At 36.9% G+C, this 18,869-nt stretch overlaps 1 protein-coding gene across 12 annotated transcripts in view; it reads left to right on the forward strand.

Moving 5' to 3' along the window:
• The first annotated feature begins 982 nt into the window (after positions 1-982).
• The window catches only part of LOC105231312 (band 3 anion transport protein), a 46,740-nt gene continuing 28,853 nt past the window's right edge, over positions 983-18,869 (forward strand). For 3 of the 12 annotated variants that reach the window (XM_029552434.2, XM_029552430.2, XM_011212547.4), the window contains exon 1: positions 17,259-17,461. The gene's annotated coding sequence lies outside the window, so the exon portion shown is untranslated. Of the gene's footprint in view, positions 1,233-16,786; positions 17,222-17,258; positions 17,462-18,869 lie in introns of those variants that run through there. The other 9 variants (XM_049458535.1, XM_049458536.1, XM_049458537.1 and 6 more) reach the window with 9 other exon arrangements.

Here is an 18,869-nt window from a genome sequence, read left to right on the forward strand (position 1 = left end):
ATTTCGATTTACACTGATGAAAGTCTTATATTGATGGAATAATGTCTTTAGAGGAAAAATGCCAAAAAGACGTCGACCAAAGTAGTACATATTTCTTTATTTATTTATTAATACATGTAAATATAAAAAAGGTGGAGTTGGATTAGAAATACGAAAAGACTTTTTCGACAACCAATAAATTTTAGAAATTGAACGAAGATTTTTTCTCACCGATATTTTTTTTCTAAATTTAAGGCCGAAGTTTTGGTCAAAAATCGATTTTATTTTTGGAGAAACCGACATTTAGTCAAAAAATTTGATTTCGCTTATTCTTTCGTTTTGTGGCAATTTCCACATATAAAAATCAGCAAATTTACAATTACAAAAGCCGAAAATAAACCGGTAAATACCCGACAAGAGCGCCGATATCAGTTGTCTCTCTTATATTTGTGTCAAATAATTTGAATATCACAGCCATTGCTCTGCAAATATCTTGGACCTTTTTATCTGCCAAAGCACACTGTGCCGAGGCATGTGCTAAGCATATTTGCTAATGTCAAGTAAATGGCAATTGGCGTTGAGAGACACCAAGCGATGTGCATTCATGCCACACAGTGGAGTACGCAGGTACAAACAAGCGCCTAGCTGCTGCAGTCGCATTAGTTCTGAGCGCCACAGTGCCTGCTCACGCTGAAGAGATCAGTTTGTGCAACCGGTCAGCAAGTAACACTATGTTCCAGAGAGCTCTGTTGCCTTAGGGTAGTGTGTGTGTGTAAGTGTGTTCGTATTGTGGAGTGTGTCACTTTGGAAAACCGTCTAACCAAGCGAAACAAGCGTTTATCCCGCAAACAAACTGCCGCCTCAGCATGAGGAGACTAAGTGAGCAAATAAATGAGTACGCCATTCAATCTGCTGCCCGCTTCTCAAAGTGAGTGTCGGGCTTTGTGTGTACTGTATTCTGTATTGGCCGTATTTGTGTATTTGTTATACGTTAAAACGTGCTGCGAAAATCAACAGTAAATCATTGATGTGAGAAACGTGTAAGCGGCAACAAGTTCAAGTTTCGCGACGCTACATATCTACCGAGGCGCACATTCACACATATCACTAGTGCGATACTCGTATACTCGTGAAGTGCGTACAATTCGTTGTTATAACGTGAGTACAGGGCTCGCCGATAAATTTCCCCAGCCAACGCGATTCCCTCGATTAAATACCGACAATTACGTATACCTATGTATGTACATATGTAGGTATGTTTGTGTAGCTATTTTGTTTATAAGAACAGTGCGGAATCGCGAAGACATTTGAACCTCCATTAGTTTTGACAGCGTTTATAAAAACTGATTGCTTGCGAAATTTTCAAGCGCTGCACGAATACCACGAACCCAAAAGCGTACATGAGTGTGTGTCTGTGTACATGTGAATGGGTTCCAGTGTGTTCGTAGTGAGGCGATAAGCGTCAATGGTTCTTTTTGTTTTTCCTGGGCGGTATGCTAATGAAATCGGATATGGCAAAAGCGCGGTTGTGCGACGTAAATGAGCTGTGAGTGAAGTGATTAAATGACTAACTGGGCAAGATATTGGCCCAAGCAGTGACTAAGTGTCGTAGTACTTGTTGTTTACACCTTTTGTGAAGATTGCTGCCTTTTGTTTTCTTTTATTACTGTTTTTGTTTTGCCATGGAGAAATGGCCAGGCCCTACGACATGCAACATGTGTGGAGCAATGTGAACAAAACGTGCGACGCGAAGTGAATGACCTAGTGAATCGTATGTAAGCGTAGTTGTAAATGGTGAAATGAAGCGAAGCGGTGAATAGCAGTGCAAGTAAATACACGTGTACATACATCGAAAGTCAAGACACAAGAGTTACCAATATCGCGCTCTCTGTAGCTCAGAAATTCTTGTCGAAAACATATTATGCACATGTGTTGTCAAAAATGTACGAAAAATAAAGCATGAGCTGTGTGATTTTATGCCGACATAAGCTGAAATGACTGAGTCCAGCTTGTTTGCATGCTCTTATTTATGATATCAGCGCCGGTTTTGACAGCGCATACTCCGTAGCTGAACGAACTGAGTGCTTGACTGCCACGATAAGAAATTCGCAAGCAACGGCAACTTTTGTTTCGTTAAAACAAGAGAGGGCCTCAACTTGTTAAGAAATAATGATTTTACTGTAGTGACAGCCTGAATAAAAGTTGAATCATCTAAACAGTATTTATTATTAGAACATAACACATATGTGTATATAAGAAATCAAAATCTTCGAAATCGAAATAAACCATTTCCAAACATGTCGGACCACCCTAAGTATTTGCACTGACCACTCTTTCCGCGCCCCGACTGACTCTTCTTGGGGCTGGTTGCTTGGTTACCACTTTGTTTTCGCCTTACCTTATTATTTTTGTTTACTTTTTCGTTATTTTCGCTTTTATTTTGCGGCGCATTGTTTTTATTTTCATTACTGTTTCCGATATCTGTTATTTATTATTTCTTCTCGTGAATTTCGTTTATATTGTGCTGCTCGTATTTCGTTTCTGCAACCAAGTCTGCCTGAATTAATGACGCTGACGCTGGAACCAAATGCGCGCGGGTGTGTATGTATTTCCATATAAACCGACACAAACATCCACTCATAAAAAGCTCGCAGTTAGGAGCTCTGTAAAAGTGAAATGCGCTAATGAAATCAATGGAACACCCATGGTCAACCAAAACGCGTTTTAAACATTCAGTTGTAGAATATAAAAAGTGATATGCCAAGGAAAATCACTGACAACGGAACGGCACACACTCACCTGCACACCTAAACTAGGGGAAATAGAACTGAAATTATGTGTGTTGAGCAAATCAATTAGCTAGACACGTTCGTTTGTACTTAATTACATAAATAATGCATGTGTGTTTATACCAGAAATTCATAAAATACGCACTTGAATATTTCCATTGCTTAGGGGCTTTACTTTTTTAAGTGGTTTCCAATTTTATCGATACACATACATATATGTATTCTTGACTCCTTCTGGCCTTTGCTAGCAGTCTGCTTCCATAGGCTGTGTGCTCATCCAGCCGTGTCACATTGCGTTTTTCAAACACCCAGCGCTTCGTGCATCCCACTTTTAACTGCCAACACGCAAAACTCGTGTGCATAAAATTAAGCCGAAGTTCTAAAAACAGCAAATTATTTAAAATAAAACACACAGCCACAGTGGAGCCCCGATGAATGAATTTAGCTAAATAGTATATAATAGTGTAGCGAGACAAGTGCACAAGAGATGATCCTCTGTTTCCCTGGTGTCCTGCTCTGAACATTTCCTGCAGTCTTCTCGATCTGTCAGCCCCATTCTGCCGGTGTGTGCCGCCACCAGACTGTGACCAATTTGTATCCCTATCATTTTAATATAGTCTGTTCTATCGAGTGCTAATAGGAATTTTGTGTATTTCCGATCTACCGTTTTGCACATGACTTTCGCAGTTTTGCACACAGTTAGCTCGATCCATTGGGTTTTGATTTTATTTCTACAATGACATATTCTGTCAATGCATGTGTTTCCGAATGTTTATCTTGTTTTCGAGTGATAACCTCACACCATTCTTTGCAATCTTGACCACTATTTCGTTCCCCTAGATGCCTTTGTGATCTGGCACCCAGTAAAAGTGAAGTTGCTAACTTCTGGCAACACTTTCCACTGCTGCCCTGCTTCCCAAGACATTTCCGGCCCTTTATGCAGTACAAGGTTTCTGTTTCGAGTGCTGCCAGTGCCTTGCCAAACTTGATAAAAATATATCGTCAAATAAAAAAGTTGTCTTTACTAGCACTTGATACCGTGTGTTCAGTTTGTATGACAGCTATGTGATATAGTAATCTGGTCCCAACAATTTCTTCGGATATTACACCTTTGCTTATGGCTATAATCCATGGTAATTTTCTTGAAGATATATCATCAAATGAAAAAGCTTTCATGCAGGCACTTTATTGCGATCGTTCAGTTTGTATGGCAGCTATGTGTTATATCGGCCGTTCCAACAAATTAGCGGGAACGGGTATAAAATTTCAGATCGATACCTAATAAACTGAGAGACTTTTCGCATATACTTGTATAAAGATAGACGGACAGATAGACTGACATGGCCAAGTCAACTCAGCTCGTCCCACTATCCATTTATATACATATGTATGTACATATACTTACGAGTATATACTGAATGTGATCTCTGACTTTGCTTTTTGGGTGTGACGCACTAACATCGTGCTGAACTTAATATACCCTGTTCAGGATATACAAATGTATATGTGCGTATATGTTTTAATTTTTAAATTTCTAGATTCTAAACAACTCATCTACGTAATAACAACTCACACAGCATACAAGTATTATTTTTTAAGTTCTAAAATACTTAATATTTACTAACACAGCAAATAGGTACAAATTGTGTGTTTGAAATTCAAAGTATCGAGCAGGAGGATGAGAGATTTTGTTATTTTTACTTTCCACCAATAATGACAATTGTTTGCCAGGGGCACGTGAGTCACTTTCGCTAATGTGCTGAACTACACACAGCGAGTTTTTCCCTTATCTCAAAGCATGCGAGCACACATATCTAGATATTGATGGTTTGTATCTGTAGTGCGTACAATTTGCATACATTAGGGAAGCTCTTTAACAGGAAATTAATTATTTGATTATGTGGCTTTGTGCTTGGTGCGTTATATACACCTAAAAAATAGCAAAAAATCTAAAATGATGTTTCAAACTACTCAGTAAGTATATCGATTTTAAACTGGAAGGTCCTATCTGAAATCGGACTTTTTATATTTTGTATTGAGGAAAATTTTATTTATTAAAATAAATATCTTTAATTTTTTTTAAAGATTCTGATCGAAATCTGAAAATCGCCAAACGTAGGGAGATGTTAAGGTATCGATACCTCGTTTAGAAACTAGTGAGCTGGCAGACTGGTTGAGCTTCCGGTTTTTACTAGTTGCAAAGTAGTCGTTTTGAAGCGAATTTGTCAAACAATCTTAGTAGAAGTGACTTTAATTTTTCAGAGATATCGCACTAAATATCTACCCACTTTTGTTTCTCAATATTCGCTTATCAAGAGGACGTCATTTGCGCTTGAGTCATTAATTTACGCAATCACTTTGCCTTATCGTAAGATTCAGAGCAAATATGTAATTCCTTTGAATTCACGACAGTTGGTAAAATTTTTATTGGGAATTACTAAATGATTTATGAGTAATAGGATGTGCACTAATAAAAATAATTATAACGCACTTGAAAATTGTGAATAAATCTTATTTTCGTACAAAAGTTAGGTTTCAATCTCAGTTGATCGAAAAACGGTGACCACAAGAAACGGATGGTCAAACATCTTGGTGAAATGTGAGGGCGTTTGCATACATACTTACATATGTGCATACTCATATATTGTATTTTTGTATGTCCATAGTATACGCGCACTCGTGGCTATTTGAATAGCCCGTAGTGTTTGGAGCGGATCATAAATCATTTACAATGAAATTAGTAATAGTTGCACAATTCATTTGGAAATACACCGAAGTGTTTACTCGCTAATGAATTTTACGACTGGCGACTGTAAGTGCTTTCAGCAGAAAGCCAGCATTTTTTGTCACAACAAAACACTGAACGAAAAACGAAACGAAACGCTTTTTTTGCAGATAAAAATAGCATATCAGTTATATACAAAACGTGACCTTGCGGGCGTGCACACATGACATAAAAAAACAACAGCAAATCAAAATACCGTTAAATAAAAATATCATATACAAATACTCAAAATACAATTTGACCGCAAATGAGTTAGTTTTGAACTGTCAATATTTGAAAAGAATAGGAAATTTTACCCACATACCCACACCTACATATGTATGTTTGTATATCAACATAACATATGAATGTGTACATACTATATTTACACAATGTGTGTGTGTAATTTTACTTATGCTTTCCACAGTTCCATTATTGAAGTTAATTTCAATTTCAATTGAAACGCACACGCAAAATCCGACGACAGCGATAAAGTGACAACGCCGATGCCCGAGCAGTTGTACTCGGTGTCTGGTGTACACACAGCCGCGTAGACATGTTTGCGTCTACTGAATTCAATTCAGTGAGTGTTTTCATACGCACCCTGTAGGAAAGTCGGCCACATTGCGCTGAAGAACAAGACGCTGTGTGCTGTAAGAGACGCTAGGTGCTGTAAGAGTATTATGCAGATAATTCTTTGCAACACAACGAAATAAAAATAAGTTTAATTTTCGTTGCGCACCGCCAAGTGAATTGATCTAGTCGAGAGGTCTCGTGGAAGTCTAGTGAAGTCTAGTATAGGTCTAGAGGCAACTGAACTAATACGGCGTTGGAATTTTCCAACAGGCCATTTATGTCGTCTAACACTTAGTGTAAGGCTGGCAAAAAAAAAACAACAGAAAAAAAGAAATAATTGAAATTAATTGATGACAACTACGTCTAACAAATCAATAATTTAAAGCTGATAAATGAATGAGTAAAATTGTGATAAATCGTGAAACTTGAACAGCGGCAAACTACTTGCTTGTTTGTTAGTAGTTGTTGTTCTCTTGTTAAAGATATAAATAGCAAATTTACTATTATTCAACAAGTCTAAAAACATCTGAAAATTAATTTACAAACCACGACAAAAAATAGCACCAAAAGAAATTCGATTTTAGCAAAAGAAGCAGTTTTGTGTTTCATATGAAAGACACTTTGGTTCTGGGTTTGAAATTAAGCTTGCTTGGGTTGAGACATGGCAACGAGCGACGCTAAATTTAAATAATTTTCATACCAATTCTAGGAAAACAACTGAACTCAATTTGGTCTACCCAGTATGAGCGGTGCAGACTATTTACCTTTCTAAAACGAAAATAGAAAACAACTCTTGTCGAACTACTCGTATCCAAAGAACATTAATAATTTATGCCAATCGAATATTGCCAACTCGAATAATAATGGGTTTTAGTTTATTGTGCTGAACTTCTGGCACGGACTGTATATATTTACGTCTAAAAAGCCACAAACAATTTGAAAAAGTTATAAAAGGATTTTAAAGATATTTCTGTGAAATAAATGCAAATTTATTATATTCATCTAAAGCAAAAGTTTCTTAAATTCGTGAAAGAGATACAAGAAGAAACATTAACATAAAATCAAGCTGGACGCTTGTGTGCAACGTCCTGGCCACCTACTGCGAAGGTGTATTAAATAATGAAGTGTCTGTTCGAATATTTCTTGGCACATGGCAAATCATACGCACATACATTAATATTTTAGCTTCCACACATACATAGTTACTTGAGCTTTCGTTTCCACAAAATGGATAAAGTAGACATTCTTAGAAATTGTCAATAGTACTTTCAAATTGTTACCGCATTGAAAATTATAAATATTTATTTATTTTATTTTCTAAAAATAGTTTGCTGTCAGCTTCACCGCTGAAATGCAGTTCTGCGAGCACGAATTTGATATGTATGATATGGGTATCAATCGAACCACACTAAATGCTCACATTTAAAGTAGTTTCGTCTTTCAATTGCACTGCGGTTGGGTTCACATGTCAATGGGAGATCTACTGCTCATCAAACATTGCTACGAAGCTCTAAATCGATTTGGAAAGAGTGATCCATTTCGAGATACCCTACTTTTTTAAAGCAAAAACACAGAAACTTTAAATTTAATGAGGAACGTTTATTATCATTATTATATCCCTCAAATGTTGGTCACCGGTACGTCTGAGATCAAAGATCCATTGAGTCCAATTATCGATGACTCGTTCATGCATTCCGACTGATAATAAGCGAATGACACCTGTGATGTTTTGCTCCAAGGCCTGAGTGGAAGGGGGACTGTCTACATATACTTTAGACTTCACATATCCCCACAGGAAAAAGTCTAACGGTATGATATGATTTATTGCCGAGATCACGAAGCTTCAGTTTCAAGTATCAAATAGTTGTTTATCATGGCGAGATAATTCTGGTCATTACGTTCTCACCGGCATCATTTTTGTAGATATATGAAACACACCAAACCGTTAGTTTTTTCGGGATGAAATCTCTTGAATCTCTTCAGTCCCTCTTATTCGTTGCAAATACGGCAATTTTACTTGTTTATATGCCCATTGAGTTTGAAATGGCCTCTGAACTCGTCGGATCGTAGTGGAACTTTTCAAGAGTGCATAAAGCGAAGCGATGACGCTTGGGAAGGTCGATCGGCTTCACTTCTTGCAGAAACTGTATTTTATGTATTTAAGATCTCGACGTAAAATGCGAACGACATCAAATCGATTCTCCACGGACTTCGTGTACACTCTCTATTTATTTTCTTCACTGCGTACTGGACGTGATCTATTCGGTCGAATATTATCCAATAATGAATGCTCGGTCTGACGATGGGTAATGGTGTTGCAAATAGTACGCTCAGTAGGACGATAAAGTTGAACGATTTGTAAATGTTGTTTCAGGTCTTTCCACGATGAACTACCAAATAATACTGAACAAAAATAACATGACAGCTTGACACGACTAACTAGTGATCTGTCCAAAAAAGGTTATTAAAAAGAGTACCTCTACTTGGATCACCCGTTACTATGCATAGTATAACATATGTACACATATGTATGATTCAGATTCTCAGCTGAAAGTGTTATATAAGCGTATTAACAATAATTAAGTGGCAGGTCTGCTCTAAAGAATTTGCGTAATTCTTAAAAGATTTGTGATTCTTCAGTCATATGCCAAATTCGGTTCCCTCAAATCACGTGGATTACTAAATACCTACATATATGTACATATATAAATGTACCGATGAATATGGATTTATGAATGTGGCTGTCAAGAGGTGACATAACTGGATTGCGTAAAATCAAACAAAGCGCTCCCAGTCGCCAAATGAGCGCACGAGGTGACCGCATCACGTGCGGCGGAAGTGCCTGCTACGGCGGGTACAGCAGACGTGTTTGTGTATGTGTGTGTCGTACGCACCATATTAAAATCAGATCAAAACATTAGTATGTAGGCACGAAAGTCCACTTGTTTAGCAAAGTGGTTTTTGAGAAAAGGAGAACCAGTGACGGCATTTAATGACTTTTAACGGTTGTTACAAAACGGAACAGATGAATGTGGCATTTCATTTGAGCGATTATCATGTGATCAGTGCTTGCTTGTTTTTTTATGTTTTTTAACGAAAAGCCGCTTTTGAATCTGTTGATTGCAGAAGCTGTGTGTCTTTACCCGTTTTTGCATATAAATTTGTATTTTCAGCAGAATTACCTTGATGTGTATGTGTGTGAGTGTTAATGCGCGATTATGAAAATTGGAAAGTATTTTTGTGGATGTGTGAGTGCCCAGTACACCTTTGTGATATTGAAAGTGAGTAATTGGAAGTGTCTTATTCTGCTTCTAGGTCAACAATTTAATTATGTAATTTTTCAGAGTTGTTGCAATTGTCTGTATCGCATACAAGAGTGTGTTGTTGTTGTTGTTGTTGTGCAACTTGTTGAGTTTCGCGCCAAATGATTGCATCCAGCTATCGCTCTTAAGATTTTTCACATTATCGCAGATAAAGGCCTGCTGCTTGCCAGGTTGCCAGATTGTTATTATTGCTATATTGCAATGATGTAATATGTTACGCAATTGTGTAGTCTTTGCTTTCAGTTTTTAGATCGGAGAGTAGAGTTTTAGTCAGTGTTTTCAAGGGTTAAGCGATTGCATGGGTTTCGCTGAGCAAAAACCGACCTATTTTCAGTAATATTTTTTTCATATTTTTATTCCAAAAAATATATTTTGCAAAATTTTTTAGAAATTTTCAAAGTAAAATAATCAAAACTCGTCCATTGAGACTTCTTTTCCGGCAGTACTTCGGAAGAAAGGTGTTTCCGCGTTAAGAGCAGAACTTCATATATGATCAAGTAAAAATAAAGTAAAAGTAAAAAATATCGGTTAGTCGAAAAAGTATTTTCGTATTTTGTCAACATATTGTTTTACCAGTCGTATACCTCCAGTGCTACCAATCACATTGCGTCATACCATTTTGATTAGAAATACGAAAAGACTTTTTCGGCAACCCAATATGTAACCTTAAACTAGCTATTGGTCGAACGAAAAACAAAAAAAATAAAATTATATTTTTACAAAAAAATGCTAATTTTGGTGAAAATTTCTCGACGGGTTTCTTTTATTAAATAGAAATTATTCAACGAAGAAATACTTCGTTCAAGACCTTGTAAATTAGATTAGAAGACCTCTGTAAAGTTTCATTAATATTAGTTGAGTTCTTCGCTATTAATCTTGACAACCGAGTTTTAAAGTTCTAAGTGATTACATTGGTTTCCTCGAGTAAAAAACAGAGGAGAAGGAAAATATGAAAATTGGATTTTTGGCAGACATTTTTACAAAATAATGAAAATTTCCCGAAATTTTAATTTAAAAAAATTCCTCCACCAAGTCTTTAAAAATTGTATCTCAAAGACCTGTGTAAAATTTCATGGAGATCGTTTGAGTTGTTCTCGAGAAATCTTGCCAACCGACTTCAAAGACACAGTATACTGAAAAACACGCGTTTAAAGATTTCAGTGACAATAAAAATGGGACACAAATGCACAAGTTCTCAAGGTTGTATCTCAGAAATTATTGAAATGATCATCTTGAAAATTAAGGACAATATTGTAGAGATATTTAGAATTTAATAAGTCAACAAAAATACTCGATTTTTGAAACCCTTAAACCCATGAATAATCCCTTAAATGACTATGGAATATAGCTGGTTTCGAGCGCGCAAACTTTCAAGGCTGTATCTCTAAAACTATTGCTAGGGTGAACTTAAGAATTCAGGAAAATATTTTAGAGATGTTATAGAATTAAATTAGACAAGTTAAATATGTTTTTGATGGCGCGAAACCCATGCAGCCCCCTAGGCGGAAACAGCTACCTCACATCTTGAGCAAGTGGCTTCTAACTATTAGAGCCAAATTAAAACTTCATTAACTTTTTTATGTTTTCGGCAACAAATATGTATGTATGTATATATATTTATAAATAATTGTAATAAAAACAAATTACCATTCATCATTCGCAAGCAATAAATACTTTGCTAGTAATTGATTTATAATTGTTGATTAAGAAAATGATGAGTATTTGGCATTTATCGAAAAAATAGATATTAACAGTTGCTCGATACATTTATACAAGACAAGTTATTATTTATTACATTATTATTACAATTTGCTTTAAACAAAACATAGGTGACCTTCAACTTTTCGAAAAAAATATTGTCTTACCTAGAACACGGTGCGACACTGGTCCACTAAAATAGTACGCTTGTACCAAAATTTCAATTTCTTAACGCTAAACTACTTATCTTTCTACATTTTTTCAAGTCTACTCCATTATTTTGTTGACATTAATTACCGTTATCTGCTGGTATAATTTTATTGCATTGCATTATTGACACATGCTTTTGTGGATATTTGATAAGCGTTCGCCGGTTTTACCATGACGAGACCACCGTCAATGTTTGCTCATTGAATTACTCCTCTGCAAAGTGCGATATAGAAGCACTGGCTACATTTAGATAGATGTTTTTTAAATTTATGTTCATGCCAATATTTATTTTACAGATTAACTTATTTATTTTGTAATCAAGTAACTACTTCTTACCAAAAAACAATCACTCTACTAAGTATTTAACTGTAGTAACTATTTGTATAACCTTGAAACACGATTTCGTTCGTCTGCTGCGCAATGTACGTGACATAACAAATATGTTCCAGTATCGCAGTTGTTTTCTCTTTCGCACACAGTGGAAACCGATTTACAAAAAATTTAAATTTCTGGACACCCCTGTGAAGAACCGAACCCAATGCCGTTCTTTATGAGGACCACCCTAATGTAAGAGTTCAATACTCAGCATTCGGAATGATGACAGCTAAATTTTGTTTTGCGTGAATTTAATTGCTTTTCTGTCTGGGGTTCCACACAAAAATGCAGGAATTAAATTTTCGGTGCTTGCACTGGCTTGCCATAAAACTGTGTGTGTGGGAATTGTTTGTGTTTTTCGTATTTTATTTCAATGCACATGCAAGAGCTGCGTTTGACAAAGTATGAAATACTATTCTGCTCAGCGAAGCCCATAAAAATGCTATATTCTAATTATTTAACAGTCTATACAAATTTAGAAAATTATAATTATTATTTTCTACACGGACTTGGCCAACGAAGCAAGTGTTTTTCGCCACAGCATTTCTTATACACACACACATATGAAATTATATATACATATGTATGTCAGCTGCGCTACGAAGCGGGGCGTAGAATATTTAACGTTGCTTGTAGAAGACTCTGTTCCATTAAAATTATTCAATTAGCTCAGCAGGAACTGGTTTTTGCTCGTACTCAGCTCTCATCAATGTGATTTAGTAGAGTGCGCTCCAGAATATATTATCTGGACTTACAGGCATGCCATATAATCACAAAATTACATGTATCCGGTACTTAAACGTGTTCTCAAAAATGTCAAAACATCGCCATTGAACTTGAAAACACCACACCGCACGCCGAGCAAAGAAAGGCTGCCTACTGACTGCCAGCCTGCTGTCCACGCTGTCTCGCCGCATTAATTGCAGCCGAGTGTCGCAATGCATGCACAACAAAAACATCATGTACGACTCTGTGTTTTCTGCAGTTGAACTGATAATGCACCCAATCCGGTTATAAATAACTGACACACTTCTTAGCTACTAATTTGGAAATTCTTGCGTTTTATTCTTCTAATTGCTGATTGAGAGCGATTTAAAGATATGTGTGCAGTTTACTTTATCTAACGGACCGTTCGAAGACGTTTCGTAGCGAATGGCGACATGCTGCTTCAACTGGAGCCACGACGCCACTGTAGTGTCACCCACTGAACTTAAACTAAATTCCTTTCGTGGCTCAACGTGCCAAGTGTAAATCTTTTTTAATTTTTTTTTTAGCTCAGTTGAATGGTTAAGGCTTTAATCTGAAGGCTGGTATGAAGAGGTTCGAACTTTAGCAACCACATTAGTAAAGGGTTAAAGCTTTGTCGGATCTCCTAATAATATTGAAAAACAGCAATGTGCCTCATCGCTGAGAGAAATTTGGCTCGTAAACGCCGAATCTTCTTGGAACTCTTCTAAAGTCCATAGAGCGAAGCGATGTTGCTTGGGAAGATCGAACGATTTCAGTTCATGCAATGTTGTTCAGGCATAAGTCTTTCCATGATGAAATGCCAAACAATGCCGAACAAGAATAACATGACAGCTTGTCACGACTCACGCGTGACCTGTCAAAAAAAAGGCTTTTGATATAAGTACATCTACTTGGATCACCCGTTATATCTACATGCGCTAAACGTGGGTCACGTGGTCACAGTCAACGGCAGTCTTCTGCCATTCTGTCAATTATCTCCATTTATTGTGTGGGCGTTGACGTTTATGACACACTTCCAGAAAAACAAAATGATTCGCACCTTTAATTGTTGTCTGCTGAGCTATGAAATAAAATCCGCAATCAAAATAATGCCAAATCAAAAATTAGAGCGCCATAAAATTTATTATTATATTCATATAAATATTATTTCCCCCGAAACTGCTAAAAAGTTAATCTTTATCTTTCGTGAAGTTTTTTAGCAGTTGTGATCTATTTTGACCACTGAATGCCTCCAACTAAAAATCCGCAAACATTCGCTAACTTTCTCACCTCTCTTCGAAGTTCCATATGTCCGCAGGAAAGAACTCTTATGTGTCTTGACCTGATATCGAATAAAACCGTATATAGTATATTAACGAAAATCGGATTGCCCACAAACACCATTCATCGAAAACGTTTTGAAAATCTTTGAGAAGTAAGGGTAGCCACACCCCTACTAAGTTTAATTCAATATTTCTTCCAAACGTATGAAGCTATATTACCCAAATTTCTTTAACCTTTTTTTGATAATGTGAAAATAAGCGAAATAGAATGATAACCCCCACACACCCCGTAAAACGGTTTTCTAAAAAACTACTAAAAGTGCAAGAATTAATAACCTTAAAGACATTAAATTCTACACTCGAAATGGTACTAGAAGGCCTTATGGGAGCTGGTGGCAAATGTGGACGATGTGTGTGGCACCACCCGCATTTAGGTGAAAATACATAACTCGAGATCTACTCGACCGATATCAACTAAATTCGGTACTTAATATTTTTATAACATTTCTGTACTACGGTGCAAAAATGGGTGAAATCGGATTACAACTACTTCTGCTTTCCTAATAGATAAATAAATGAGGGCTTCACCGCGACCGTATTCTATTGTGCCCTACTGCCCATATAACATATTTTGAAAATCCGCTTAATTTTCTCACATTCCTGTATATAAGTAGGGCATCAGCTAATATAACGGGATCAAACTTTGCATGAATATTGCCTTTAAAGTGTGCCATTTTCTAAACAAAACTTTTCAAAATCCAAACGAAACTGTTCAAACCCCTAGATATCATGTATGACGACTCCAGTGCCTAAAGTTGACTTTTTACCGAAAAAATTCGTCAATTAATGAGATATGTACATAATTGAAATTAAGATAGAATTCTTTTCAGATAATAGAAATGTCTGAACGTCAAAACTGTCTTGAATCCGGTCCCCAAATACCTCATATAAAGGTTTTCGAACTTCACGGTAACTTTATACCGCATATATTGGCCAGCGTGTTTCATTTCAGTTTTAGATCAAATCTGGTAAAAACTTTATTCAGTCATAACTTATTACGGAATTTTCGACCATCCGGCCGACTTTACTAGATATAGATTGGGGATAGTATGTGAAGCACTTTAATGAAACCGCAGGGCGCATTTTTTAGTATGCGATATGTTAATAGTATTGTCAAAAATAGATCAAATCTATTGAGGACAATTTAGTATAATGTTCGATTTTATTGTAATCCTTACACGATTTCCTCGAAACATGAAGTTGGACGCTTTATATTTCCAATAATATATGTTATTTCTAACTTAAGATATTTCGACGGCTTTTAACTTTGCAAGTAGCAAGAGTATAAAATGTTCGGGTCCGAACTTAGACCTTGCTTACTTATTGAGCTCGTCTTTCTGAATGTTTGATACCAGTCTTGGAACATTTCGCCATTAAAGATGGCGCTCTAATTTACAACTAAGTAAGTAAGAACACATGTCAGGCAAGTAGTTCCAAATTGTGGTGGTAAAACAGGCGAAGTTTCGCGATGCTCAGTCTTCTGTGCTAATTAATGCGATTATCGATGCAACAGCGACACCGCTGCTGACGTCTTTCGGTGGACACGCGTGACTTCAAGCGCTTCCAACCAATATACATACGCACACAATTACGCTTCGAAGTTTAGCAAATTAAAAGCAGGAATAAACAAACTCAATATTTTGTACAAATAATTGTTGAAGAATTAGGCAAAAGCAGCTGCATGTGACTTAATGACATGACTTACCACTGCCTTAAGACCTCAGCAAATATCTGCGAAATTAGGGAGATAGAGGTAAACAAACAGTATGCTAACGAATATCAAACTTTTCCCTCGGTAAACATGTTTAAACTTTATTAATTAAAAACGGCTTGTGTATCTAAATGAAGACCCCCATTAATTATAACTGGACATGGCTACTTAAGAGTTATTAAATATAGACATTTCTGCTTACCTGCCTGCGTGACTGTTTATATTGTTTTGAACGTAACATTTCACATCACAAATGTTAAGAGTTTGCGAAATTGAATAATTAGAGGAACTTCTCGTTCACTGATAAGCCGGTAGAATGGCACACGCACGCACCTATCGATATGTCAAGTGGTACTTGAATTCACATGACGTATGATAATGAACATTTTAGACTGTTTCAATTGGTTAAAAATAATCAGCCATTCGATAAAACCATGCCTACGTCATATTTTGGGAACCTGCCCACGTTCCTGCCCAGTTGGTATTAGCCTCTGTATTCTTCTTGGCTTTGGGCATTGAATCCTCACCTCTTTCTCTGATTGTTTCATAGGAACAGTCCATCAAATGTAGTGTGTCTTATCGGCAAACAGGTCGTTGAACGATCGCTGCCGTCGTTAACGTTTCAAACTTTCCGTCATGGTTTTAATTGTGATTAGTTCTTTATTACAAATACACGTAACTGAGCGGAGCAAAAAGAGATATTCTTCATTTTTGTAACATATTTACGAAGCCCATTAATGTTATTAACCCTTAAACTCCCAATTGATAAGTTATCAAATGCATTTTTGTCAAATAGAAATAAGAGTTGGTTAAAACTGTTTTTTCTTTGAAAAGTCTGCTGCTGGTATTTACAGTTCATTTGTAAATAATCTCGAATTCAGCTGACCGACACGACGCTATGTTGCAGCCACATTTACTCTCCTTAAAATAGATTCAAATATTTTGCATTCAAAGACTGTCACTTGTTCGTGAAAACTTCTTTCAAGGCCGAAGCTTTTGACAAGCGCTAATGGACCTGTCGTCAAAAACGCTCATTTCAAAGCACGCACATTCGTTTCTAACTACTCGAACTTCGTCGTTGATGGGTTAACGTGACGTAGGTAGAGCGCATCTAATATTTGTCTCCATCAGGTGTGACGATAAGGCCACTGTCAGCGCCAATGCCGCCGCGCTGCCTACTCCTAAAAGAGGGCGCTTTTCGCGGCGCTGCTCCCAGCGTTTGCTTAGCAGCAGCGCTGCCACAACCATCAGCCGAGCCCATAAATAAGTGAAAAGGCGAGAAAGCACCCGCAACAAGTTCACAACCCAGGCATTCGTTTATTACAGCGGTTCGATCGATCGGCTCGCTGCGACTTGTTGTCTATTGTTTGAGTCGTGCATTGCCGGACGGACGTGTTTTCGTGTCGTTTGCCATACCGCGAGTATTGAATTTTTCCACATTCTGTGCATATATTGGTGAAGTGCCTAATTGCCTGCCACAAGCTACCGGTGTCCAGTTGTCGGTACTTTATACTCGTGTACTCTCAGTGCGTGCTTTTGAATAAGCGGTGTTTTGATTTACCTCTCACGCGACATTCGACATTCCCGACATCCTGGCGCGAGTGCTCTATCTAATTTTGTAAATATTTTTATATATTTATACGCTGACAACCAACGGTAAACACATCGCTTATATGTTAACTGCGTTCAACAGGCGCTTACCGTTAGCTGTCGATTGTCCAGTGGTTAGTTCAAAATTTCAATTTCTATTGTGCATTTTAGCAGTGTCTTGTAATAAGTGCAGCAAAACAAAAACAACGAAAACCTCCAACTAATGATAGTGTTATTAAAGCAAAGATCGATAATCAGTGATAAATAATTCGTTGGCGCCAAGCATTCACCGCCTCCAGTGACCGAACACATGAAACTGTTCACATAAAGTTTTGCGAAAAATAAGTTTTAGTTGTGGGTTCATGGAAAGAGCAGTAAGTAAAACTTGCATCGGGTCAAAGTTGTAATTGTTTATATATCAGACTTGTGCATTTTAAATGCCACCACCTTTTTGAACTGCTGACCATGGACGGAATTTTCAAGTAGTCATAAATATTGTATAATCTGCTGATAAATAGTAAGCTTTATTCAAATGGCAGCTTCAATGGCATAAATCGCAAACAGTTGTCCTATGAACTTTATGAACAACTCGTGGGATTGGAATAACCAGACACGATAGACCGGCAAAAACGACACAAAAAAAAATTCGAGCAGCTCAAATGAAGAAATCAGCCCCACAAAAATCTGGTGAACACAGTGGTGATGGTGTTCATGGGGACCTGTTTACGAGACTCCTTTTGAAAAAAAAAATCAGCTTATCGGGGCGAGTCGTGCAAGAACTCGTTTCATATCCAAAATATCCACCAAAATCATTCGAACGAACTCGCAAGATATGTCGAGCGCTCCTTTCATCTCTCCAACACTTTCCTGACTAGTTTCAATCACCATATCCTTTAACTTTAAATATTTTGATCTGTCGAAGGTCGTCTAGAAGGATGCATGTCTGCAACGATCTCTCGACCGCCCTTGAAGGTTTTGTAACAATCCTAGGCTTGTATTTTCGATAAGACTGAATTATTTTAAAGCTTTTCTATAAATGATTCCACACACGAAATTTGGTTAGAAATACAAAATTTGAGACAAATTCTCTTTTTTGGTATTTTTATCCAATGTAAAAATCACAACGCACCGCGAGGTATACCGACTAAAGCAGCTGCTGTAAACAAACTGGTTAAGGGATCACGCTAATATTGGCATAGTATTTAAAGACAGTTCTACCAACTTAGAAAAATATTTTTTTTTTAAATATCTTCATATTTGTGTCCTTACAACTAGCCACGAATTTGGTTGTCTTATGCGACCACCAAAATATATAACTTTTCTTTGATTGCTTAGCCATTCAGACGGAAGAAAATGAGTCCTATTACTTTCCGGACAAACCCTGTATATTCCGCATCGCATTGAACTGAGCTGTCCTATCATTATTTTTAGTTCCTCATATCTTCCTCATCGCTTTGCGTAGGCAACCCTTTCTGGAATGTGGACGAAAGTGTACTCTGTTTCTTAAAAAATTTAATGCGATTATTGTTCTCTACTCACAGAAGAGAATAATTACTTTCTATTATACTTTAATGTGCTCGCTTATTGATAGTGTTCTCTTATTGCATATCAAAAATCACTTTTGCTTCAAAAACAATTTTTATGATCGCCATCACTTTTTATAACTGTGATGTGAGACGCAGTGGAAATTTTTTCAAACAATAAATTGAAAGCTATTCACATTAGATGTGGTATAGTATGTCATCATAAGTTTACTCAATGTATCAGACGCTTAATTAAGGC

This window comes from Bactrocera dorsalis, chromosome 5 (assembly GCF_023373825.1).
Source record: "Bactrocera dorsalis isolate Fly_Bdor chromosome 5, ASM2337382v1, whole genome shotgun sequence".
In the NCBI taxonomy this organism is placed as follows: domain Eukaryota; kingdom Metazoa; phylum Arthropoda; class Insecta; order Diptera; family Tephritidae; genus Bactrocera; species Bactrocera dorsalis.